The following is a 26,510-nucleotide window of genomic DNA, read 5'->3' on the forward strand; positions in this document are numbered from 1 at the left end:
TTTGGGATGTCTCCTAGGCAGCATGCAGTGCCTACCATGTTTTGTACCACGTGAGCCAAGTCAGGGCACCAAGAGCCCCTGCCTCGCCATTGATGTCGTCTTGGAATATTGGAGCATGGCCATTGGCAAGGTTCACCGGGTGGCGCTCTAGTTGCTCACACAACCACTCGAGCTCTGAGCGTCCGACCTCGAGATCGGCCTACATCTCCTTGAATCACTCTTCCTTCTCGTTGTTGACGGTCACTAACACCAGTTATAAACCATCAACATAACCTACATTTATACTTAATTCCATCACCAAACATAGGTATAGGGGTTTAAACTAATAAATTCCATGAGTTTTGGTGAATCTGTGATTTCAGCAAGGTTTATCCAGAAAACCATCAAGGGGGACCTATTCGCCAAAGAAAATTATGGAATTCCGCCACGTAAATAGCGTGGGAAGATTCTAGAAGACTCTAGGAGGCTCTCCACTAAAGCAGATCCCGAGGGGCTACAATGTGGGGCCAGCCAGCCCCACCCACAAGCCGGCCAGCCTGTGGGTCCCACCAGTCAGCCTCCGCTTTCGAAAGTTGGTTTCCCACCACCATTGAGATCCTATCTACGCCGTTTATTCAAGTCGGTTTGATCTAAGGGTCCAAAATTGATGCTTCGGCATATATATATACCAGCCCCTGCCCCCTCCCTAGAGCCATCCTGAAACCCTAATTCGTATTCTCATCGTCAGGATCAGAGCTAGCTATCAAGAGAAGATTAGTCCTCCATAGGCTCTAGTTTTGGAAATAATAGTGAAATGGAGAGTGGGGAAAGAGTTTAGATGAGGTGTCGGCCTATCAGTGCCCTCTCTACGGCTTGTACCGTGACGGATCCAAGTTCTATCTGAGCTTGCCCCTGAGATTTCTCTGGTAATCAACTTCTGATTCAAGTAAGCTTCTTGTTTATATTATTCATCAGGTTCACAACTTGTTTGAGTGCTTTATTCTTTATCCGGGAAGAGTAAAGTAGTAATTGTAGTGTAAGCGCGGTGCTTAGACTCTGGTTACTTGTGGATGCATCCTGCATTCTGGATCGATGGTAGCTCGCGAGGGTGACTCTTATAGCCTCATTGAATCCTTTGTAGTCCACCTCTCGTTTGTAGGGCAAGTAGGACGCGGTTACTACAAAAAGCATCCTCTGATGGTGCCTTTCCTTAAGTAAGATCCCTAGTTGAATAGTAGAAAACATAGCTTAACCAAGTCAGAACTAGAGAACCTTAGTCTTCCTCTCTACGCTCCTATTTATCTTAACCTTGTTGCTACCCCTAGTTAAGTTAGATCATAGTTAGTCTCACACGTTTCCCTATGGATACAATACTTGGAATACTTCTGGGTGAAAGCTACAGCGGTATCCGTGCGCTTGCGGATTTATTTGTGTGCGTTAAATGTACCAGCAAGCTTTCTGGCGCCGTTGGAAGGGAAACGGTTGCTGAATTAACTACGAGCCTAGCTTAATCTCTTATTTTTTATCTTCTTTCTTTTATTCTTTTCCTTTTTATCATGGATTCCACACCTATCTACCTATACGCTGCACCTACGAGCGCGTGCCTAGAGCCACCAAAATCTGTGGAGCCTATCCTTACACCTAGTTATGGGCTACACTCGTGTTTTATAAAAATGATTCAGGATCAATCCTTCTCGGGAGAAGGCAACGAAAACCCATACTCTCACCTACAAGAGTTTGAACAGACCTGTGCATGCTTGCGTATCGCTGGCTTGTCTAATGAAACCTTAAGATGGAAGTTGTTTCCATTCTCCATATGGGAAGAGCTAAACAATGGTACAGTCAAACCATAGGAAGTATGTAAGGAGATTGGGAAATGCTATGCTCTAAATTTTGTTTACGTTTCTTTCCCACCTCTAAAGTGGTTAGCCTTCGAAAAGAGTTCTAAATTTTAGACAACTAGAAGAAGAATCTCTTGGCACATCGTGGGATCATTTTAATGATCTCATCATCACTGGCCCGGACCTTGACATTTTTACATGGGTCTTAGCAAGGATTTCATGGAATCCCTTGATGCAGCCTTTAGAGGAGCTTTCCTTCATCTGCCTATTAGTGAAGAAAGGTCTATGCTCGATAAGATTAGTGGAAAAACTCCCTGCACTAGCAATCATAATAAACTCCTCGAGGAAGAGAAGGAATCATCTCTCAAACAAGAAGATGAAGTTTTGATAGCCAAATCACAACCACTTCAATCCTAAAGTTTAGCTATCAATCCCGAACCATCTATACCCAAAAATCCAAATCCTCCAAAGGAAGAAGAAATTCAACCTGTTGAAATTTCTTATGAGGATGATCTCTTTGATGATTTTGGGAAAAGCTTAAACTTCTAGTTCCACAAGAGACCTTCGAGCGAATATAATTCAGTTCCTCTCAAGAAGGGATCTCTTAGAAAGCATCATTATTCCCATGTCAGACATTGGGAAGAATTAAAGGATGGCATGTCTAGTGAACCCATAGAAGGAGAGCCAAGTCATTTAGAAGCAATTTCTATCTTCTCCCCTTATATGTTCACATCAGATGTCTCATGCAAACCCATCCTTGACCCTGATGATTCCTCTTATGCTCTTTCTCCTGAAACTCATGATGATCCTAGAAATCCACCAAGACACCCAAAGTATAGGAGTCATGATGGCCATAAGGATGACCAAGAAGAGCAACGACAATGGCTGGAATGTATTAAGAACTTATATGCCATTGCTAAAGAATGGATGGACAAGGACGAAGCCTTATGGGTAGAATCCAAATGGTGAGCTAAAATCAATCTCTTTAATAAATAAGACCCATCCAAGTTTGGAGGAGGCCTTAGACGAGATCAACCCAAGAGCCACCAATCCATGGGAAATCTTGTACAATAAAACGTCCAATGAATGTCATAGGCATAGAATGATGGACACAATGTTTCTGCCTATAGACATTCATGAAGAAACACCCCTAGAGCTTGAAAAGGAAGATGACATTAACGAGCACAAAAGTTATTTCATGAACATCTCATCAAATCCATGCTCACATGAGAAATCTCCTAAATCAATCGGTCTTTCCAACATTGCCACACATGAGATCTTCAACCCCCTCATACTTTATGTTCATAAAGACTTTGAAAGGGTGGTTGTAGATTTATATGTTTATCATAAATGTTGTAAATCTCTTTGGCATGAATCTTGAGATAGGCACCCAATAGTTGGTGTTGGTGGGGAAACCACTTCACTATTAGAAACACAATTCGAAGGTTTCCCAAGGATGAGCTTCTATCCTAAAACAAGCACTTTCGGAAGATAATATGAGTTTTCACCTTCTGCTGTGATACCCTTGTGAAATGAGCATAGAAACATAATTGTGAAAATATTCCTCTAGGTATTATTGTCACTAACCATTCCAGGTTTGAAGCAAAAAGGATGAACGATGATGACTCAAGGTATGTCCAACCAATCATCATGTAATATTGAATCACATCCATCCAAACTTGATTTTGCCTTGCAAAATTCAAGTGTGGGGGATAGACTTCTCTGAAAAATCTTATGTCATGTTGCTAATTCATCTTGGTTGTCTCTACCTTTAAGCCATCCTCAATTTGCTAAATAACAATAATTCTCTTTCATCTCTATTTGAATAAATCTCTATAATGCTTTCATGCTACCTTTGTTTACTATAGTATGTTTAAGGTTTAGAGTATGTTCATACATCTTTTAAATTAAGCATGGTGCTTGGTTTAGGAGTGCTGATCTTACTTCTAAAGGTTTAGTGCCTTCCTAAATCAAATTAGACGTGGTGTCTAGGTTGATTTTTGAACCAAGAATATGCTATAGTAGATATTGATCATTTTGTTGGACTAACCCCATGCAGGAAACTTTTAATTCAATATTGGTAAGTCAAGAGATGAATTCAAATCGAAGATGAAGCCAGGCACATGATGAACTCCAATAACATTGTGCAAAGAAGACACAGCTCATTCATGATGGATAGAAGAATTGGATGAATGAATATGAGCTATGCCTATTCATGGTTTGGCATGAATCTACAAACCCAGCCACCACTACAGCTATGGAACAAAGAGGAAGAAGATGAGTGCATAAAACAAAGGGTGAGGCGGAAGGACCAGCGAAGTGGCAAGATCAAAGAAGCAAAAAGATGACATGACAAAAGGATGAGAAAGAAATGGTGTGATCTAGGAAACAAGAAGCTCATGAATAGCTCAAGATGCGAGACTAGTCGAGCAAGGAAAACTTCAAGCAAAAGGGAAGAGCCATCACGAGTCATCTACCCTTCGTCATATGGTGTCTTCATGCTCTAATGACAAAGGTAACATTGTAAGGTAAATGGTCATTATTTAAAAAGTTTTTCTTGATTCTGGTAGGCACACAAATAAGAAACAAACATGCTTGGGTTACAACTCTATTACTTGATTCAACCTGATTAACTCAACATCTTAAGCTTGTTCCTAGCACCACTTTCTTGATCTCATAGTCTTAACCAAATGATTTAAAAAGTGCACATCTTATCTCTGGAAGATGATAGTCAAAATTATGTAAAGATTGATACATTATGTAGAAAAACATAATCCTTCAGTAGGTTAAGCAATTTAACCCTTTTGGCCAAATGTACTTAAATGCTATATTCATGCTCAATCTTCTGATCTTACCACCCATGTTACAATTAAACAAAGCGCAAAGCATTAACTTCATCTTGTCCCATGTGCTTAAGGTTAGAGAAGAATAAATAAAGTTTTTGGTTCTCTTGGTGTTTTCCCACCAACAGAGTCCATGCACTTGATCTCTACCTTGTCTTATGAGCAGGACACACTTCAAGCAAAGTGTAAGGGAAAGATAGCTGACTCCCTAATTTCTACAAGTGAAAGTCCTAAACCTATCAAACCAAAATAAAAACTCAAAACCAAGACAGGTTTGGTGGAAGAAGGTGACATCACCATTAGAGGCGCCACCTCAAGAATTCTCATCTTCAGGGCAAACCAAGGTACTTGATCGATGAACTTCACAAGGAGAAGTCCGGTTTGAAGGACTTACAATACCGAACCCTCATCGAAAGAGCTAGCTTGGGGGAGAAGCACTCCCGTGTATCTAGGTAAGTATTCTTTCCCCTTTTTGTTTTAATTTTAGTTTATTTTTAATAGTTAAAAAATGATGAATGAAAAACAAAATAAAAATTTATCTTTACATTAGTCATTGTTGGTATTTATTAACATGTCACTTGTTCAAAGTACTTAGCCACCTATTATAAACCTATATCCCTAACTTTACTAGGTTGTCATCCCTAGTGATAAAGCCAGAGATATGTATTGATACTACATAGTATTACTACTAGATTAACACTAAGCAATTCTTATTAATGCAAGTGACTAGAGAAAATATATATAAACCTATGAATACAAAGTATCCACAAACAAACAGATAATATACCATTGTAGCATTTTACCCGAGAGTATTTCAGGTATCGATATTTATATTTTTACCACTGGAAAGGTCTAGGATGGACATGTATAGATAACTTATACTATTAAAATAGAAGTAAACCATAACAAATACTCTGCTCATAATAGGGGTAAGTCATAGGATAAGATATGTATAAATGATAAGTAATGATAATGATAAATCACTCAGAGCACTCCTTTCTATAGCATTAGCATGGTCAGGTAGAATATTAGAGGAATAATTCCTAAGTCATTCTTAATTATAAGTCAAAGCATACATTTGATTAGTGCAATTACACCTAGTAATCATGGCTAAGATCATCATCATATCTACATAGTAGGGATATTGCTAAGGTAGATTAAGGGCAAAGCTTGCACTACCTTCGTAATCGGACCCTACGTGCTCCTATATTCGGGGAGTGGACTACAAAGGACTCAATGGGAATGTCACATCCGTGATCTACTACATGAACCAGAATATACGATGTATCTACAGGTAAATAACGTATAAGCACCATGCTTACACAATGTCGACCACCCACCCATGGTACCTTGGAGTGACCGCTATACGAACTTATGCATAAACATAATGATAAACTAGCTATACTAGAACTATAATCAAAGTAGACAATGAACATCATAATGAAGAACATGTATAAGATGAATATTGATATTGTCATAACAATTGCATCTAACATATAAAATAATAGAGAAAGAATAGAGAGAGGGGTACAAGAGTTTATATCGAACCACACTCTAGACAAGATCAGGATTCCAAGCGAAGTCCTGCTTGCCTCCCTCTAGATCTAACCTAACTAGCTATGCTATGAAGGAGGAGGAGCTCTGAGGAGATTAGGGTTTCTGTCTTCAGATGACTTGATGACTTTGGTTATCTCATCTTCTCTCTAGGGGGGCTGGGGTCTGGTTATATAGTCCTAAGGGTGCAACATGAGCCCTAGGATCAAACTGACTTAACCAACAGCCTAGATGCGTCCTCAAAGGTGGTGGGGAACCGACCCTCAAAGATGGCTGACAGGTGGGCCTGGGGGAGGACAGCCAGCCCCACATGCAGGCCGGCCGGCCCCACCTGTCATCTGGTGGGTCCTAGGTTCAGTGGTTCGTCTTCTGGATGCTTCTAGAGCCTTCCCAAGTAGGTACCGCGGCGGGATTCTATATTTTCCTTTGACGTTTAGGCCTCTTTACGGTTTTGTGATTAAACCCTGTTGGAAACATAGATTCACCAAAACTTGTGGAATTTGTTAGTTTAGACCCTTGACCTTCATTGGTGATTATACTTATGCCCTTATGCATGTTTATTTGATGGTTTATAATGGTTGTTAACTACTATCAACAACTCCCCCAAGCTTACCTTTTGCCAGTCCCTTAGCAAAACTAAACTTAACTAGGAGTATAAAGAATTGAAAACTTTGTAGCAACTCCTCAAAAGTACTTATGCGTTCAAACAAGAATTCTTCTCCTGAGTAGAATAAACCGATATGACTTTCAAACTTACTCATATTACCTTAACCATGGGGCTTGTAGCCTTCACTTGGGTCTTGAGCAATTAAAAGATAGGACAATCAAGTAAAGCACTATGTCTTAAGTTCTTTGTTCAACCATTGTTCTAGAGTTTTTATAGATTTTCAAAATAAAACACAGAGCTCTCCATTGTATGATACTCTCAAATCCCTCGATATATGTGGTATTTATGGATCCTTACCAAGGCAATATCAGTGTTATATCATTCTCTTCCTACAACTAATTAAGGCTTATGTGGAGTTCATAGGTAGGGAGAAAGCATAAAAGAGCATACTTGTAATACATATATTGTGAAGTCAAACAATGGATCCAAAGAGAGTTAAGTCATACATTCAAATCAAGATGTGCATGTGTATGGATGGTGGATATATATGGTGGCTAACCTAATTCTACTATGCTCCTTGAAAATATATCTCTTTTGAAACTTGAAAACAACTTTGCAAGAAAACATAGGCTATCTTATTCATTCACTCCTTTTTTTTCAGGCGGCATCTGAGTACCCATTGTTTTAATAATTCAGACACTTGTCCATTTTTTATTTAACTCTTTTTCTTCTCTCCGTTTTTTATGAATAACTCTTGCATAGCCCTTGTCTCTTTTCTACAACAAAAACTTTTGAGAGATAGCAACAAGAACTTGGAGCATTTATTTGATGGATATCCTATAGGGTATATTTTTGGTGGTTACTCCCAGTGTAGAGTAAAACATTTTTGGGGGATCTAGATGGAATGGCATGTTGTTGCACCAACCCCTAGTGTAGGAGTAGTGCATATGTAGGTGGTTGTATGTGATCTTGATTTTAAGAGCATGACAAACCTCTCATAAGGTATCAACAAAGCTTGACTGAACTCAATGCCAAACAAGCAGCATATATGTGTGAAAGTTTTCCTAATCTAATTATCATATATGGCTTTGGTAGGAATTCAAGCTTTATCATATAGGATCTCATCATGTAAGATTTTTATGTTTTCAAAAGATAAATCTCTAGAACTTTAGTATCACTAGGAGCAAGAGAAATAGCAGCTCAGACTATCTCATATCATATCCATCAATTACCTAGACTTAGATCAAGCATATGCTACCCACGAGTTTTAAGTTTTTAGAGTAAATTCTCATGTCAAAATAGTCGTATCCAAAACTCAGGAGAATTCAAGGCTGAAAACTAGGTACATGAAAAAAATTAGCAGAGTAACTAGTCATCATTTCCATTGCAAGAGATTATCCTCAGAGTCCTTTTATTTAAGTCCTAAACACTAGACACACACTTTTTATTTGGTTTTCATTTTTAAGATCACACCTTATTATATATAGCTATCACAAATTTTTATTTTGCTTTAGTTTGTTATTCATCTTTTTATGACTCTAACAAATATAGGGAAGACTCAAAAATAGTATAATCGAAAAGGGAAAGAAATACTTAGCTAGATACATGGGGGATGCTCCTCCCCCAAGCTGGATGTTGTCGTGGTCTATCTTTCATCCTTCCAGAAGTAGGTTTCCTTGGGTAGTTGGTGTAGCAGTGGTTTGGGAATACCTACTACAGATGAATGGCTTTACTCTTGATCATCCTGCAAAACATTCCAACAAGAACACCAAAACTCGTGGCACAGATTAGGCTAAGGGGTTAGCGGTCAGCCATTCAGAGATTTGTTATCCTTGGAGGTTTAGACAAAATTTCTAAAGTTCTAGTAGGATGTCTATTTAATATTTTTGAATTTTCTTATTTATAATATGCAGAAAGAAAATATGCATGCATGATATTTTTATTTTTATGCCACCACGCTGAATATTCCCATAGGCTTTTACACACAGAGAAAATTTCACATGGAGCTTTAGGTTTTATATGCAATGATGTAATGCAATAATGAAACTTTTTAGTATTTTTTTTCTAAATGTAATGCTTGTGTAGAAAAGTAAATATGCCAAAGTAATTTATGCAATGTTAGAAAGTAAATATGGATAACTACTGATGTTACCCTCACGGCCAAGGTTCAGATTTTTAAGTCCTCCGGACAGAACTTTGTTGGAGAAGAGTCCTTCACTTTTTAGGTGCATCATCCGTCGGCGATGGAGACTCAGATGGCTGCACAACTTGTGACGGTATCTCTGATGGTGATGTCACCTTCTCTTTCCATGCTTGCTTGGTCTGTGAATTTGACTTTGGCCGAGCGGGTTTATCTTCTACAACTTCTTTAGGTTCCTTATATTCCTCCCACTCATTATTTGGAGATTGATTCTTCTATTTGCGGGATCGACGTCTCCTCCTGGAGCGAAACTTCTTCGGCTGCTCATAAGTGGTATAACTATTAAAATAACAGTGTACCTTTTCTCCAGGGAATTGAAAGTGGACTTGTCTAGATCTGACGTAGATGATTGCATTGGTGGTGTTGAGGAATGGTCTTCCAAGGATGATGGGTGTATCATCCTGTTCTTCTCCCATATCCAAAACCATGAAGTCAGCAGGGGCAAACTGGTCATGTATTCTTACCATAACATCTTTTGCTATCCCCTCCGGAAATCGGATTTATTGGTCCGCCATCTGCAATTGCATGTATGTAGGGAACAAAAGTTCATCACCAAACATATACTCATACGTTACCTTGGACATTATGTTGACCATCGATCCAATGTCGTAGAAGGTCTTATGGAAGATTCTTTGTCCAATGGTGCACTCGATCGTTGGTATACCTAGATCATCCTTCTTATCAAGGAACGGTGAAGCGAGGAGGTGGTCATACTCAGATCAGGGTGTGTTGATCATGTTGACTGTCTCTTCTTGTGGCTGCCTGGCTTTGTTCTTCCTTCTCCTATTGTTCTTCTTCTTGGTCAATGTTGTTAGTTCGGATGGTTACGACATCTGCGGATGTCCAAGAGAGTGGTATATACGATTCTTGAATGAAAACTTCTCCTTTTTATCATTAATTGTGAAGCAGATCTTGGCATTGTCCACATAGATGATGGCTTTAGCGGTGCATAGGAAAGGTCAGCCCAAAATAATGGGTGTCCTAAAATCTCCACCTGTTTCTAGAACCACAAAGTCTACAGGAATACATGATTGCCCCACTCTAATAAGGGCATCTTCAAGAATTCCCTTGGGGTAACAGAGTGACTGATCTGCAAGCTGCAAATGCATATTTGTCATAGGTTACCTTAGGCATGATGTTGACACTTGCTCCAAAGTCATTTTTGGATGACCAAAGTCCATTATTCCATGTACCTGCAGTTCAAATTTGAAATATCCCAAAAAATTCGACGAAACAAAATAAACTAATGAAATATATAAAAAAGTCAAAATTGCCCCAAATTTTAAAATAGAGTTTGAAATACTGTCACAAGGCCACAGAAAAAAATTTGGGCCCAAAATAAAAAAAATTTGCCGAGTGCCATGGGGGGCACTCGGCAAAGTTGATTTTCAAAAATAAAAAAAAATTGCCGAGTGCCTAGCGCTGGCACTCGGCAAAATAAGTTTTAAAAAATTAAAATTTTTTTTTGCCGAGTGCCCAAGGCTTACACTTGGCAAAATATGTTTTTAAAAAATAAAAAAAATTTGCCAAGTGCCTTGGTCTGGCTCTCGGCAAAATAAGTTTTAAAAAATAAAAAAAATTTGCCGAGTGCCATGGGCTGGCACTCGGCAAAATATGTTTTTAAAAAATAAAAAAAATTGCCGAGTGCCTGGGGCTGGCACTCGGCAAAATAAGCTTTTAAAAATAAAAAAAATTGTGCTGAGTGCCATCCGTTAGGCACTCGGCAAAATCTGACGGCAGGTGGCCGCCGTCACGGGCCGGCCACCTTTTGCCGAGTGCCGCGGCACTCGGCAAAGCCCAGCTTTGCCGAGAGCCAGGCTTTGCCGAGTGCCTAGCACTCGGCAAAGCCACCTTCGCCGAGTGCTTTATTTTGCCGAGTGCGGCACTCGGCAAAATATTGCTTTGCCGAGTGCCCCGATAAAAAGCACTCGGCAATGTCTCAGGCACTCGACAAAGTACATTTTTCTAGTAGTGAAGGTAGTCAACCATGGCTTTATTAAAATACAAACTGCATTTCATGAAATGTTTAGAGCAAGGAATTGACAACTACTTTACTACCATATTGTCTACTATTTCTATTTAGAAATTCCAAGTCCTGTGCTGGGAGCAAAAGTAACTCAGAAAATATGGAAGCATAAATACAGGTCATGAAATCAAGGTTCATATCAGGGTTTCTTTTCCTTGTACTGATTTTGAAAATAATCATCAGGTTGACCTCATAGCTGGCAATATGCTCTCCAGTATATTCATATCAGATGCTATGGCCTTATGATTGGTCAGTTTAACTATGCAAGGGTAAGTGAACAGATACCAGCTATAACTTCTTTTACAAAACATTGTATTATACTGTAAATATTTCCAGCATGCATGCTGGTATAAAATAAGGTTAGGTTTAACTTTTGGTATAAAAAACGGATTTTCCCAATGTAAGAGAGCAAAGATGTGAATGATTGTACTTTCCATAACAACAACAACAAGTCAAATCCCAACCAAATTGGGGTAGGCTAGAGCTGAAACCCAACATAAGCCACCAACTAAAACAAAAGAGAAAGAGAAAAGTAGAAAACGAATATATGTGGTTTGGGACTTCAGGTTAAGGATGCTTAGTTGCACCAGTTTTGAGTTTTGACATTTCCAGAATAGTGATTAAACAGATCTAGAGTTCAGGGTTTAAACTAAACCAGCACCAAAGTTGAGGACCAAAAGTAACCATTCACCTAAATAACACATACTGCTATTGAAGTTCTTGGAAATAATATGTAATTTACATGAAAACAATATCATTTGATTAAAAATCAATAAAATTGAACAAAAGAACTCTACTGAAAGGAAATAGTAAAATGCAAATTAATGTCCATGCAATAAACCACAGTTATTCACAAAGCAATCAACAACACAGATGACACTACGTAAATACTATAAGTTACATGTGCTGTTGATTCTGTGAACCTTGGAAAAACCTGTAACACGTTTCAGAATATGATATCTAGACTGCTTAAAGCATACAACCTGTAGGCATTTCTAGCCTGCAGGCATAACACAACATACTTCAAGCATATGGATATATATAGCTGCAGCCTGCAGGCATTTCTAGCCTTTGAAATAAATTCTAAAAGGCCTACTTTCAATAGGATTTTTTTATTTGTTAGTTCAGGTTCTGTGAAATACAGAAAACATCAAGCACCCTATCCACATTTCTAGCATCCACCAGTGATCTACTAACTGATAACGCCTAACGAAGGAATGAATGCACTCAGAAACATATAGAAACTAAACCTAGGTTATCGAGTCAAAAGGGAATCGAACTATCAGTGAAGGTGAGCTACCTGTACTATGTAGATGATAGGAGCTAGTCACACATAGCAAAATCCCTACAGGTAAAGGACCTTTATGTTCTTAGTTTGGGGAAATTCACAAGAAATTGCAGCCATCATAGATCAAGGAACCATATCAATTTGGGGAGAGGAGACAACGAAGGGAGATACGCGGAAAACCTGGGTCGAGGAAGGCGAGCTCAGGGCTGGCGGTGCGGTCGTCGAGGGGTCTCCGCCACTACCGTGGCGCCCCCATCCCACCTAGTCGCCGCCGTCATGAGGGGTTCCGTCCCTACCGCACCCTCCTCTCCATCCTCCTGCGAACCTATAGCTGCCGCACCTCTCAAACCCTAGGTCTCCAATGCCTTCTCGATTTGCTTCCTTGCAAGCAGGAGGACGACGAAATGGAGTACCAGCCAGCATCCTATCGCCGCCATGGAGCTTGCCGCCGCCATGCTCGGCCTTTGGATCTGAGACAGGATAGGAAGCAGGGAGAGAGAAGAGCGGAGAGGGAGGAGTCGAATCTGAGGGAGAGAGATGCGGAGGGCCGGGGAGGGGGTAGTCGACCTATAGCCACGCTGAAATGCCGGAGGGCGGAGGTGGGTGGGGCGCTGACGCTCGGGGCGAGGTGGGTCGTGCGAGGCTGGAGCTAGCGCTAGCCGATGGAGCGGCGATTTGGGAGAGAATTGGGAGGGAGAAGAGCAGCGGCGGTGCTGATTTAGGGTAGAAACGTTTCCCTCTGTACTCTATGGGTCGGGCTAAAATTCACGCTCGAGCTGGGCTCAGGTGGGACCATTTTTTAGCGACAGATTGTATGACGATATAAGTCACTTTAGCGACAGACAAGCAAACGGTGATTGTGAATACCTATACCGACAGACATTGAATCGCTAAATGAGGATTTAGCGTCAGATGGTCTCTGAGTTATCTTTAGCGTCAGATCATCCATCACCAAATATATTTTTTAGCGTTAGATGTCTGACGGTGAAGCGGTGTTGTGGTAGAATTAGGTTTGCCACCATTTATATCCACCATATACCTACACACATGCACATCTTGATTTGATTGTATGACTCAACTCTCTTTGGATCCATTGATTGACTTTACAATATATGCATTGCATGTATGCTCTAGCTTTCTCCCTACCAATGAACTCCACATAAGCCTTAGTAGTAGGAAGAGAAAAGGCATAACATCTTTATTGCCTTGGTGAGGATCCACAAATACCACATATATTGAGGGACTTGAGAGTGTCATACATTGGAATCTCTAAGTTTTATTTTGAAAACTTATAAAAACTCTGAAACAATGGTGAAACAAAGAACTTGAGACATAGTGCTTGACTTGATCATTCTGTCTTTCAATTGCTCAAGACCCAAGTGAAGGTTAAGAAGCCCCATGGTTGTTGGTAATATGGGTAAGTTTGAAAGTCAGATCCGTTTATTCTAATCTAGAGGAGAATTTTTGATTGAACGCATGTGTACTTTTGAGGCGTGAAAACATTGTAGCAACTCTTGATCCATTGCTGAGTTTAGCTTTGTTCAGGGACTGACAATGGTTAAGCTTGGGGGAATTTGTTGACGGTCACTAACACCAATTATAAATCATCAATATAACCTGCATTTATACTTAATTCCATCACCAAACATAGGTATAGGGGTTTAAACTAATAAAATTCATGAGTTTAGGTGAATCTGTGTTTTCAACAGGGTTTATCCAGAAAACCGTGAAGGGGGACCAATTCACCAAAGGAAATTATGGAATTCCACCGCGTAAACAGCGTGGGAAGATTCTAGAAGACTCCAGGAGGCTCTCCACCGAAGAAGACCCTAAGGGGCTGCCATGTGGGGCCAGGTGGCCCACCAGTAGGCCAGCCCGCCTGTGGGTCCTACCAGTCAGCCTCCGCTTTGAAAGTCGGTTTTCCACCGCCATTGAGATCCAATCTACGCCATTTATTCAAGTTAGTTTGAACCAAGGGTTCAGAATTGATGCTCTAGCCTATATATACTAGCCCCTGCCCCCTCCCTAGAGCCATCCTAAAACCCTAATTCATATTCTCCTCGTCAGGATCAGAGCCAGCTATCAAGAGAAGATTAGTCCTCCATAGGCTCTAGTCTTGTAAATAATAGTGAGATGGAGAGTAAGGGAAGAGTTTAGAGGAGGTGTCGGCCTATCGGTGCCCTCTCTACGGCTTGTACCTTGGCGGATCCAAGTTCAATCTGAGCTTTCCTCTAAGATTTCTCTGGTAATCAACTTCTGATTAAAGTAAGCTTCTTGTTTATATTATTCATCAGGTTCACAACTTGTTTGAGTGCTTTATTCTTTATCCGGGAAGAGTAAAGTAGTAATTATAGTGTAAGCATGGTTCTTAGACTCTGGTTACTTGTGGATGCATATTGCATTCCGGATCGGTGGTAGCTCGCGAGGGTGACTCTTATAGGCTCGTTGAATCCTCTGTAGTCCACCTCCCGTTTGTAGGGCAAGTAGGATGCGGTTACTATGGAAAGCACCCTCTGCTGGTGTCTTTCCTTAAGTAATGTCCCTAGTTGAATAGTAGAAGACAAAGCTTAACCAAGTTAGAACTAGAGAACCTTAGTTTTCCTCTCTATGCTCCTATTTATCTTAACCTTGTTGCTACCCCTAGTTAAGTTACATTGTAGTTAGTCTCACACATTTCCCTGTGGATACGATACTTGGAATACTTCCGGGTGAAAGCTACAGCGATATCCGTGCGCTTGCGGATTTATCTGTGTGCGTTAAATATACCAACACTCGAAGGTAGGCGGCCCTCTGGCTAGGGCTAAGGTCCGATGGTGTGGCCTTGGGGCCCCCATTGCCGATGGACTAGCCCTCGATGATGGTGAAGCACTCGTGCTTCAGGCGATAGCATTCAGCCTAATCATAGTTGTTCTCTGAGTTAGCCCCTAAGAGTAGCTTAGGGAGAATAAGTACCAAGGTGATGTTGGTCTCGGTGGCACCTACGAGGGTGACGTCGTATGATGCTTCTCCACTCACCAACCATGTGAGCTCGAACTAGAAGATGGTTGTTGCATTTTAGATCCCATACGGGAGATTGAAGATGCAACAGAAGTTTGGTAGCTCTTCTCCAGTGGCTAGTTGGTAGTGAAAGTTGTCCAGAGCATAGAACATCCGGCGCTAATCCCCGCATTTGGGTTCCGGCCCAAACCAAGGTGGATTTGGTGAGAGGGCCTTCAAGTCGACCTATGGGAAGGCAGAGGTCCACCACTCCACCGCTAAGGTAGAGTTCACCTCGATGATCAAAGACGAGTCACTCCCGAAGTTGAGAGCTTGGTAAGGGAGAAAGGTGGTGCTAGTGGAGAAGTTCTCATCAAAGAAGTGAAAGCCACCCTCACGAGCGGTGCCTCCAACTCATGAACTGGTGGCGATGTGAGCCACTAAAGATCGATGAACACACATGACAATTGTAATAGACCAGGATCCTAGGGGTTCCCTCTAGGGTCAACTACTCGATAGGGGCCTGGGCCGGCCCACGGTCTGCTTGAAGACATGAGACAAGGTGGCATGTACTCCAAGCTATCAAGGACCTACCTAGTCGAACTACAAGGAAAATTAGCTTCTGGAATAGAACTAGAACTGCTCTATTGTAACCGACTAGGATTAGATTTGTGCACTTGCCCTCTAGACTATATAAAGAGAGGCAGGGCACATCCCTTTCTACACATCAATCATAATCAACACCCCAATGCAAAGGCACCATACCTAACTGGACTAGGGTATTACTCTATTCAACAGCTTGAACCAGTATAAATTGTTGTCTCTTGCATTTACCACCGAGTTCTATGCACGTTGAAGCCCACCAATCACCGTCCCGGGTAGTCTCGTGACGTGTTACCGGTCATCAAATATCGACAACTTCCTACCTGGTGCATCAACTATCGTGGGTTCGTAACCCACCTAGTGATGAGTGGTTGGGACTTCTATTATTAACATTCAAGACACAAGAAGGTTTATCTTGATTCAGGCTTTGAAGCCCTACGTCTAGTAGAGAGTTGTTCATGTTAGAATGCTCAAGCAAGTTCTTATAATTGAGAGAGAGAGTAAGAGAGCATATGGCCAACTCTAATCTAGGGTTTTGGGAACGAGTTCGATTTGTTGATCGAGTGTTTGATGGGTCCATCCCTGCTAAGGGTTCCTTTGCTCGTCCTTATATCTTCGGAGGGCAAGGGGCATACAAAGTTTGGGGTTTTCTTTAGCTTCCTTGATATCTAGATGAGTGCTCCGCTTCATCGTCTACATCTTTGAGCCATTGGGGCATCACCGCTCCAGGTATGGTCGTGGTCGACAATATAGAAACCAGCTATCGTAGCTTTTGCAGAAGATAGTGGCAGGTACAAGATGATCGGGAGCTTGCCATCCTGCCCGTCCCTGGCTCACCTGCCCTATAGTGTTCCTTGCACACCAATGGAGATGAAGACTGGGGGCTGATGCATGGTTCTGGCGCCTCCCTTATCGCCTTATTTTGTCACCCTCATAGAAATAGGCGGGTAGCTCGACGCTAAGGCGAAGGGTGCAGCACCCTAATAACAGAGCTAGCCACACTGTACCTCTGTGAGGTGTGAGGCTCATGCTGTTGTGGTAGGGTCTTGTCAAGAGCTTTACGACATCTACCCGAGCTAGCCTGCCCAGCCTCATCTGGTTGGTTGGGTCCCTTGGGCGATGAGGGCCTAGGCTGTCTTGGGTTCTTGCCCCGCTCTCGAGCCAACTTTGCTCGGCTAGAGCCCCTGCGAGATGGAGGCTCGAGACTCATGGGCTCTGGTCGAGACCCGGCGAGGGCGCATGAGTGCACTCGCTAGGTGTAACCCCCGAGCCCTTGGATGATTAGGAGAATCAGTCAAGGGGTTAAATACGCTGTATATCTTGGTGCTAATCCAAGGGTTTTCATAACCCTAGTGATAGATATTCATCACTTTGCATACCCAGAGATTGAGAAACACACTCCACTCACTTAGTTTGCTAGATATCATTTTCGTGAAATTTGAGAGGTTCTTGTGCCTTGCATTGAGAGTTTGCATCTAGTGGCACTTGGTGAATCGTTCTTGCAGCGGTGTTCTTGTAACTCTTAGTGGTTTTCACCACCTAGACGGCCTAGAGCTGTGGTAGGTCGTTGAAGCACTGCTTGGTGATTGTGCAGAGGCTCTAATCGGTGGCATTGTTAGGGGCTTTGTGCTCATCCCCGGGGTAGTTTAAGAAGAGCAACTCTAGTAAAATCAAGGAGGATTGAAGTGCTTCTTGGTGACACGCCAGTTTCTACACAAGTGCCGAAGTTGGGGGCCGAGGTACTATGCTCGTGAGGCTTGTCAAGCAAAGGACTCACCTCAACATGGATTAAGTTGCCAGCAATCAACAAAACCTCAGGATAAAAATCATTGTGTCTCTTGCCCTCGGTGGTTTGCTCACTACTACTCTTGCATTTACTTTACATGTGTTTGCTTGTTGTAGCTTTTGTAGCAGTAGCTCTTCAAGCAAATAGAGTAGTTTAATTTCTTTACTTGTAGCTTACTAGTTGTAGTAGTTACGCTTGCTTCTAGAATTGTGTGAAGGATAAGAAGAGGAGGAAGGAGTCCACCACGTTGGGAGGAGATGGCTAGCAACGAGCTTCCCCACCACCACCATGCCTTCAACCTCGCCAGAGTCAGAGATGGAGGCTGCAAGCTTCATTTTCTTCCTCGTGTTCATGGTGGTGTCCCAAGGTCGATCTCATTTCCCAAGCCTTCCTATTGCGAGCTGTTGCACATGGAGCATACCCATAGTATGGTGAGTCACCCCAAGCCATCTCCCCCTCCATCCCCTCTAAATCAGTCTTCCCACAAATCTTCAAGTTCATTGGCCAGCTTGGTTTTCCTATATTAGAAGGGAACAACCAAATTTGGGTGCAAACACTTGCTTGCCATGTCCCACTGCCGGAAGGCTATTCGAGTGCTGGGAAAAGCACAAGTACAGTGGCAAGGGCACAAAGTACAAGCCTAATAAGTGTTGGCGGAAGCCAAAGTCTCTCCCTCACACTTGTCTACTAGCGTTGTGTCTGCCTCGCAACCGGCACCCAGCCACCACCGCTTCAACCATTTGGTTGTGCAAAAGACCTTGAACTGGTGCACTAGCCACGAGGGAACAAAGATATTGTGTAGGCTTGTAGTAGTGCACATCGGCTACAAGTCCGGCCGCTCCTCCCTAAATACCACCTGACATGCATCCCCACCTTTGTGAGAGTAGCATCTACTTCAACTCCCACTGCAAGTGCTCAACATGTCCCGCAAGAAGCAACCACTGTGATATTTTCAGCCACGGGATAGGAGGGACATAAAAAACAAAAATAAAAAAGTTTAGTCATTGGCAGGTGGACCCCATATATCAAAGAGACTTTAAGGTGGAGGTACCATGAGTATACTGTTGGAGGAGGTGACAAAAACATGAGACGTGTTTGATAGAAGACAAGGGATTTGTTCGATATGCTCTAATCGAAAGGGTGCACAATCTCGTGCTTGTTAAAAAATGAACCGACTTTGTGGACAAGTGTTATTAGCTACTTAGATACAAAAATTGTATTAGAGCCATGAATTATATTGTTCTTTAATATTACCGATATTAAAAGAAATTAAACATATGTAAAGTAAAAGTCAGTGGCAATATACTTGACTTAAGAATCACCTATAAAAGAGCTTTTAATTGGAGGTTCACAAGGGAAATTAGCAAGCTTGTAGACTAAAATGAACCATCTGATTGCCAGCCTAGTTCATGTGTCAGCCCGTAATTTATGAGTAGGGCATCTGAACAGCGCATGCCATTTTTATAGCATTCAACTCCTCCACTACATCGTGCATCTTCATTCTTTGTCTTGGTGAGTCATTGCAACATGCTAAAGCAACTCTAAATATTGGATAAACGAGAATATCTAGGATAGCTTGGGTGTCTGTGTTTCTACTGTATGTCGCAGTAACATCAAGTATCTCCAGTAGATTATTAGGATAAGCCATCTTCACAAAGCTAACAAGATTTGGCACACCATCGATGAAACTGTCAGTTGGCCTTCTTCCAGTAAACATTTCCAAAAGCAGCATCCCATAGCTATATGTATCACCATCAATGGAGACTTCAGATCCTGATCCATACTCTGCCATACACAGAAAAGGGATTTTTCTTATTATTTTTTATGGCGACATTATAAATAGATCACATAAAAAATTAATATTATCAGTTTGTCAGATAAAATAATCTTCAGAACAGCAACATATTCGTATGCGTCAACAACAGTTTAATTACTAACCTGGGGGGACATATCCAATTGTGCCTTTGACTGCAAATGAGCTGCCTTCAGTTTCAGGACTGTTTTTCTTGCCTGCTTCAGACGACATTATCTTTGCTAAACCGAAGTCTGTAACATATCCAACCAAATCATCATCTAGAAGTATGTTGCTTGGTTTAATGTCACAATGAACTATACTTGGATCAATATGATCATGAAGATATTCCAATGCCTCTGCAACGTCAATAGCAACGTCGAGTCTTTTCATCAAACTTAGACTTCTTCTGATCATGCTATTTGTCATTTTGTCTGGATGCAGCCACTCATCTAAACTCCCATTGCAAATATATTCTAGGACAAGTGCCTTGAATTCATCACCATTATGGTCCAAGCTACTGCACACGGTGATCACCTTCACTAATTTCCTGTGGCGGATCCTCTTTAGAGCATTACACTCAGCTAAAAAGCTTCTACTGACTCCTTGTTGGCCAAGATCAAGAACCTTGATTGCTACTGTAGCTAAATTATTATCAATTGTTAAATTTCCTTTGTATACATTGCCAGAGCTTCCAGAACCAATCAAATTCGCTGGAGAGAATGATCCTGTTGCTGCATGTAACTCGGAATAGGATATTCTCTCATGTTTCTCATTAAAGAATGGGTACTCAGGACCAACAAAAGTCCGTGTGGTCCTCTTAATAAAGCAATAAGTGGTTGCAGAACATACACAAAAGATGAATATTCCAACAGCTCCAAAGAGAAATATGTGTAATCGATGCAGTGAAGCCTTGTGAGAAGGTATAGATGGGCATGAAGGGAGTTGCAAGAATGGAGGACCACCACATAGCATGCTGTTACCAGTCAACGATAATGCAGTGGCATTACCAAAGACACCTGTATCTGGCACAGGACCAGATAGGTTATTGAAGGACAGGTTTAGATAGTTCAGAGATCTGATGCTCTCTAGAAACATGGGTATGGGTCCTGTTAGGTTGTTGCTCGAGAGATCCATTTTTTCCAGCGCTACCAGATTATTCAGCCCTTTTGGGAGTTGTCCTTGCAGTAGATTTCCTTGTAAATATAAGAATCTCAGTTGGACACAGCCCTCAATAGCTTCTGGGATTTCACCATCTAGCTTATTCATTGAGAGATCCATTGTGCCGAGGCTGTTCAAGTGCCCAATCTGTGTTGGAATTGCCCCACTTAGAGCATTTGTGGAAAGGTTAAGAAGTATGGTCAGGGAAGGAATACTAAGTATCTCCAGTGGGATTTGGCCCATCAATAGGTTAGAAGAAAGATCCATGGATTCAATATTCGATAATTTTCCAAGGCTTGCCGGAATGCTGTTGTTCAGAATGTTATTAGATAGAGAAAGAATAGTCAGTGGTGTGATGTTGCCTAATGATTGTGGAATCTGCCCTTCAAATCCATTATGACTCAGATCAAGAAGCTGGAGACTAGAAAGCTTGCCAATATCTATAGGTAAGGTGCCTGTGAATAGGTTATGGCCAAGGGTAAGCAATTCAAGTTTTTGGAACATCCCTACCCAAGATATGGTCCCGGCTATGCAATTTCTGTCAATTGTAAGCCACCGGAGTTCTCGAGATAGGTTGGCGATACTAACTGGCATAACACCTACAAAGTTGTTTCGTTGGAGGTCTATTCTTTCCAAATTGCTACAGTTGGTTAAGGATGTGAGAAACTCCCAATCCCTTGTGGTTTGTAGTTCATTGTAGCCTACCGAAAAAAACTTCAATTTACCATGAATACCAATATTCCGTGGGATCAAACCATGATGTCGGTTTCCACGAAGAATCAGAATTTGGAGTTCAGATGCATTTGATAAGGAGGCTGGTATTGGACCCACAAAGTGATAATTGTAATATGTGGACAATTCAATTAGCTTGGGAAGCTTAAAGCCAATATCAAGTGGCAGTGATCCTGCAAGCTGGCCGGTTGAAGCCAAGCTTAATGACAGTGATAGAAGAAATATTGAAGAGTGATGGAGGAAAGGGGCCATCAAGCTTGTTATTCGTTACATCAAAGGTCGTAAGGTTGGTTAACTTACATAAATCTGCGGGGATGTTGCCACTGAAGTTGTTGCTAGCAAGATACAACTGAGTCAATGATGTTAGGTTGCTTAGCCAGCTAAGGATTAGGCCCTGAAAGGAGTTTTCCTCAATACTAAGGACTATTAGCGTTGTGACATTTATTAATAGTGTCGTTGGAATTTCACCAGTCAGAGTGTTGTGGCTGACGTTGAAAATTTCAAGCTTTGATAGGTGACTCAGAGGAGCAGGGATAGAACCAGAGAAGTGGTTAGCGCCCAAATTTATAGTACGAAGTCTTCTGCAATTGCCGAGGCTGGAGGGAATATCACCTACCAGGTTATTGGACGACAGATCAATGAAGTGGATGTATGTGAGGTTGCCGATGTCTTGTGAGATGGTGCCTCCAAGGCCATAGCCATGCAGATCTATGGCAGTGACATGGCCAGGGTGGCGACGGTCGCCGCAGGTCACGCCAGTCCATTTGCAGAAATTAGGAACTGGTTTGCTGGTGTCGTTGCTTGCTGCATCCCATGATGACAGTGCATCACTTGTTATGTGGGATTTGAGGGATAAGAGCGCCAAAAAATCACGGTGGCTAGGGGTAGTAGATGGAGAGGTGGATGTGACAAAGAGGATATTGGTGATAAGAGTGAGCATGGAGATCTGCCATGTACATAGGCTGGGACTCATCATATGGATCTTCATTCTTCAGCAAGGTGATGGTTGTATTGTGGTTTGTCTGCACTTTGCCGTGGCTGCCTGGTGCGCCTTCCATCATGTGGGAGTGGAAGTCGTTAAATAAGGCATGAATATCTGCAGTAGTAGCCCAATCATCAACCGGGACCTGGTCAAAATTTTAATTGATTACTACATTTTTTCTATTAAAATGACAAAATATTTTATCTTTGAAAAGTATTATAGATAGCATCTTTGTCTGGGAAATAAATGTGGGACAATTATCAATGTGAGATGTATGAAAGGGATGGCACATGACATGACCAAACGTTGGACTATTCAAATGAGGTTAGCTATAGATAAAATTCGCAGTGTAGTGAAGTATGAAAGCTTGACAGCAGCAATAATTCAGTAGTAGATAAGAAAACAGTGTCAGGTCCAAATCATTATGACATTTCTACACATGAATTTTGTTATTCCTCTGTGTGGTCTGTGATTTGTAATTTTTCTTTCAGTTGGTTCCACACCGACAGGAATATTTTGCCATCAGTGTGGGGCTAGTAATAATAAACTAGTTCAGTTCAGCACGGGTGAAGTACTTTGTGTCTTTGATTCAGTAGGAGCTATTAAAGGTGATTTTTCCTTCAAGTTTTTTAGTAAAGATACTCAAAAGGTGCCTCATATTTGATATTCATCAAGAGAAACAATATATAATAGATAATACAAAATGATAACTTGGCACAAAACAGCCTCTCAAAAAATAAGAGAGTACATAAAGACCAATCTCTGCTCGTCTTATTCCTTTGTTCGTTTAGCGCATGCTAGAGATTGAGCTCACACTAACAGATAGCAAGGGAAAGGGATACCCTCAAACACCTTTCCCATACAAAACTTTGAAGACCACAAAATTAAAGCTACCTGTTGCTGGCAGCAAGATCTAGTATCCATTAAAAGAACATTATCTGAAGGAACTCTCCTAAGGAACGTAGACTGACAATCCTTTACCACCAGAATATTGGGGCCTCTTGTAGACACTTTAAGGAAGCACAAACATATACATGTTAGTTGGGCAGGCAGATGATGCTAGAGAGAGGCACACCCTCGTGAGGCTAGATTTTTACCGTTGGTCCCTATACCGAATCAGTGGTGAAAGCAAGGATATTTTTTCATCACTGGTTTTTCTCCAGAACCAACTATGAAAATGATTTTTGTTGCCAATTTTATTACGAATGGGTGGTGATATGTTATCAGTTACCACCTATGGTTTTAATAAAACCGGCGGTGAAAATATCATCGGCGAAAACTATTTTGTAGTAGTGAATATAAGCTAAACTCTTTTGTGGAGACGGGACCTACTAAAGCATTAATTTGAATTCAACACCAAAATTTGAATTATGCCTGACAATGACAATTTATTTCTCACCTGCTTGCCGATGTATACAAGGAGATGGGCTTTACAGCTTTAGTCATCGAAAGATGCAGCGATGGAGATGTGGTATTCAACCAGGACGGGGTTGAGTTCACTGGACCTTAGCTTTGGCGAGATATCACTCCATATGATTTCGACAAGAAAGAAAAATAAACCCATCACTTTCCATCAGGAATTCAATGGCAGAGAAAAAGATGTCATATAGAAATAATATGTTCATGTGGTCCATCAGTCGCCCCTATCAGAAAGTGAATGAAAGCCATGTTTGTACGACCGTGTAGTTAGCTGGATCCACTTTGAGAAGTTGTGTTTGTGTGGCGACCAGAGAAAGTTGGGTATAGAGTATAGATTTAAAGCCAATTACTTGACTACAGTAGTGAAATGAGTTAGCTCTGCAAGCTAGTAAAACTATTCATAAGGCGGCGTGGCTGAGGCCAGGGTCACCATGCATTTTTGGGACCACATACAAATGATTACAATATATAGCATTCATTCCAAGTTAACAAAGCTCTCTCGATCTTCATCGGAATAAAAAAGCACGTACTAGTAGATGAAAATAGTTGCAGTTTAAAGAAATATGAATGCGACCGACTAGGCTCTAAGCAAATTTAGAATCGCAGACTGAGCATATAACTCAAACCACCCATCAATCTACTATCCACCTATAGAGGAAGCTGGATGTGGTTCCGCTTCCACCTATTCCCATGTCTATGAAGTGAGATTGTCAAAGTCCACAAAAACTCTATCATCCTCCTGCAAAACAAGCTGATGAACAATGAATCTAAAGCATCTCACATGTCACCGAAGTCCACTAACTGTCCTCTGCCATCCGCCAACCAACCACCAAGTAGCACTTGACCAGCAATGACTGATACAGCTGACCACATGATTGTGAGCCACACTTGAGATTCTTCCCACAAAGCCCGAACAAACTAGAACATCCCTGTGCACACTCAAAACACCTCCAGGAGAAGACACTTGTGGGCAATATCAATGGTCTCTCCAAATGGACACCTCCAAGGAGGAAACAACATCCACGGATGTCGTGGATCGATTGAATGGTGCAGGGTTTTCACCCAGGAGATCCACACCCTGGCAGGATGTGCAATGAAGAAGAGCAGGGGCCAAAAGTGATGCCTCAAGCAAAAGGAGTGGCACCCATAGGCATCACCACCGTACCCTCAACAGAAACAAAATCACTACCAGACAGTGGTGGACCCAAGGCCCGGCGACCCTGGGCGCCTGCTTGGGCTCTGGCGCCGGCACATGCTTAGTCCTTCATCGCAGCATTCTTAGTCCGAAGCTTCAAATCACATGACCTAATCAGTGTCTTAAGTCTCGCCCAGGCTTCATTTCAGTCGTGGGTCTGCTACTACTGCCAGCCACTACAGGAAGTGCCGGGTAGTCCACGTGCATCACACAAAACATGTCATACTTCGTAGACTCTCGGTATCATGGTATGTATCTTGGATATGTGTAAATAAAGTAGCAACACCACACAATATAACGACATCCATTAATGTCATTGATCTAAATAACTGAAAGGGGTACACGGATTCAAGCATACATATTGTTAAATGCAAAAACAACGTGAAAGATAACTTGTGCCGCGTGCTAAGCACAAGACATGGGATGCAACGAGTGACTCTAAGATAGGACCCTAAGAGAAACATGTAAAATGCAATGAAAACATATAAGATCTAGCCATGCAGTATGGGATGAGTTTCCCTACTGTGCCGATGGGAGCCCTGAACAGGCACCCAGATTGTAAGGGTGCATCATTTCACACCCACTGCTACTAGGCTCATTGCTACAACCTGAGAAGGGACTGTAGTTTGGGGCTAGGTTGGCAAGTCTCCAGTTCTGCTGCAAGGGACGGTGTTCCTCTAGTACTGCCATGCTTTGCATCTCATTGTAGGTGTAGCAAGAAGCTTGTGTGTGCAATGATGATGACGCTGGTAGCATCACCTGCGGCAATGGCTGTGGGAGGACTCATTCCACAACCACAAGCTGCTGGAGCCGTGCTTTGATTTTTCTCATCTTCATCTCCACCATATCCCTAAGGCTAAGGAGCTCATCTTTGTCAGTGCCAATGAGGCTCGGGCGTCCTCCATACATGATATCATGGAGGAGGTTCAAGGTCTCACGTTCGCGATTTTCTAGGTCCAACATGCTTACCTGCTCATGGAGCTTCAAGGAGCGACTGTGGAGGAACTCCTCTTGGTTCTTTGTCTTCATGAGGCTACTGACATCTAGCGCGCTGTTGAATTTCATGAGGAGTTCCTTGGCCTCTTCATCAGAGGGCCACACCTTTGGCCGAGCCTCGCCTTGGCCATACATCACTACACACAACTTGATGCCACAGAGTGTGGTGAGCTCACTAGCCTTTTTCTCCAGGCCCAGGGAGCATCTCTTATACGTCGCACGCCGAATAGCATTGTTGGAGATCCACTGGAGATTCACCTTCTTGCGTGCCATATCACCCTAGCAATATCCTAGCTGCAACTACTAGTAGGATTATATAAACATAAGGAAGTGGTTGCTTTGGTGTTGAAATGAAATGAGGAGAGGGGCAGTTTATATATGTTTCAAGGAGGACTCTAGAGCAACTTATAGAGGCAAGGAATGACCTACTCATACCATGATTTATGGATAGCATTAACTCACTGCCAAATAAAGTGTATACATATATTTTTCCTACTTATAGCTAAGGATTTTTCCTTCATAAATTAATG

The 26,510-nt window shown here is 41.9% G+C and overlaps 2 pseudogenes; both read right to left on the reverse strand.

Moving 5' to 3' along the window:
* Positions 1–17,918: 17,918 nt before the first annotated feature.
* On the reverse strand, positions 17,919–22,432 carry LOC136486986 (probable LRR receptor-like serine/threonine-protein kinase At3g47570; annotated as a pseudogene).
* Positions 22,433–25,416: 2,984 nt separating this feature from the next.
* LOC136486987 (agamous-like MADS-box protein AGL80) lies at positions 25,417–26,306 on the reverse strand (annotated as a pseudogene).
* Positions 26,307–26,510: the final 204 nt, after the last annotated feature.

The sequence above is a fragment of the Miscanthus floridulus genome, chromosome 10 (assembly GCF_019320115.1).
Source record: "Miscanthus floridulus cultivar M001 chromosome 10, ASM1932011v1, whole genome shotgun sequence".
Classification (NCBI taxonomy): Eukaryota; Viridiplantae; Streptophyta; class Magnoliopsida; order Poales; family Poaceae; genus Miscanthus; species Miscanthus floridulus.